This window comes from Sinocyclocheilus anshuiensis, unplaced genomic scaffold, assembly GCF_001515605.1.
Source record: "Sinocyclocheilus anshuiensis isolate Anshui unplaced genomic scaffold, SAMN03320099.WGS_v1.1 scaffold1865, whole genome shotgun sequence".
Classification (NCBI taxonomy): domain Eukaryota; kingdom Metazoa; phylum Chordata; class Actinopteri; order Cypriniformes; family Cyprinidae; genus Sinocyclocheilus; species Sinocyclocheilus anshuiensis.
In genome coordinates, this window is record NW_015541046.1 from 240,935 (window position 1) to 242,943 (window position 2,009).

Genomic DNA, 2,009 nt, shown 5'->3' on the forward strand with positions numbered 1-2,009 from the left:
TAATGATGCTGAAAATACAGCTGCGCATCACAGAAATAAATTACAGTTTAACAGATATTCACATAGAAAACAGCTGTTTTAAATTGTATTAATATGTTACAATTTTACTGTATTTTTGATCAAATAAATGCAGCCTTGATGAGCAGAAGAGACTTCTTTCAAAAACAATACAAAGTCTTATTGATCCCTAAACTCTGAATGGGAGTATGTATATGTGTATTTATGTGTATATATTTACATACACACACACGATACGGATCAATTGCCACAGGTGTATAAACACTAGTCATGCAGTCTGCATTTATAAACGTTTGTGGAAAAAAAACAAGTGGTTCTGAAGAGCTCAGAGCATGGGACTGTGATAGGATAATGCTTATCTGATTATGATAACACTTCAGTCTGATGGGTGAGTCTGGGTTTGATGATTTCAGGAGAACATCATGTCTGACTGCATTGTGTCGACTGTAGAGTTTGGTGAAGGAGGGATGATGGTGTGGGGCTGTTTTTCAGAGGATGGCCTGATGAAGGGAAATCAAGACATTCTGGACAATGCTGTGCTTCCAACTTTGTGAGATCAGTTTGAGGAAGAGCCTTTCTATTCCTGCACGAAGCAAGGTCCATAAAGACACGGTTGGATGAGTCTTGTGTGGAAGAACAAAATCCTGTTCTCAAACCTATAAGTGATGGCTGCTTTCGAAGCACTGCTTCGTGAAGCTTCGAAACTAGACATTTTTAACGAGACATTTGTGTAATTAAAAGGATGAGAAGAAAGGGGTTAATAGTCTCTTGCTGGCCTCTATATAGAAGCTGTCCATAAAACAAACAAAGCAAGCCCTGCAAATTAATATAACATATTTTAAAACCACATATTATACAGACACTTCATATTTAATGGTATTTTATTATTTTTATTGCATTTAATGTAGTATACTTTCAATAAAGCATATGCAATGGGTTTTAAAAGCTGTTTTACGCACGTTTTAGCCTGAGTTTTTGTTGCATTTACACACTTTGGACCAGCAGGCGTCACCAGCGAGCGGTGCTTCGAACGCTTCGAAACAGTGAGTCGTTTTGCGAATCAATTGATTCGAAGCTTCGAAAAGGTTCGTTTCTCCCATCACTACTCAAACCCATCAAACAACATCTTTAGGATGAACAGGAACGGAGACCCTAACCTTCTCATCCAACATCAGTGTCTGACCTCACAAATGCTCTACTGGATGAATGAGCAAAAAGTCCCACAAAAAACATTCCCGATGTGAAAGTTCAGCTCCTCCCCTCAGATACCGTAAAACACACAATATAAAGGCCTTAAAACCTCACTGTTACACAATACAACCTTTATCGACACGAACCCCTGTGAAGCTTCGAAAAGGTTCGTTTCTCCCATCACTACTCAAACCCATCAAACAACATCTTTAGGATGAACAGGAACGGAGACCCTAACCTTCTCATCCAACATCAGTGTCTGACCTCACAAATGCTCTACTGGATGAATGAGCAAAAAGTCCCACAAAAAACACTCAAAAACACTCAAAATCTTGTGAAGAGCTTCACAGAAGAGTTCATGTCAATGTGTTTAATGCAAAGTCAATGTCTGGAGTCTCATCTCATGTGAATGGAAGCCACTTTAATGCCATCATCAGAAAAGGCTGTTAACTTTTCAATTAGTATAAAATGACTTGAGTGCACCTTTAAACATCTTAAAGTTCATCAAAACACCTGCCCTCCAAACCATTATAGGTTCAATTATAGGTGAAGTTTATCATGTTTGACTCATTTATTCTCTTTAATGAATGAATGTTACCTCTGTCTATGAAGTCTGTGACCGTCAGTCCTCCGCTCGAATCCGGTTCATTTCAGACTAACGCGGATCTGTCTCCTTTTCTTCCCTTCTCCTTTGCTGGATGACATGATGTTTGATGTGTGTTAAACACACACACTCTCACACACACACACACACTCACTCTCTCACTCACACTCTCTCACACACACACACACACACACAC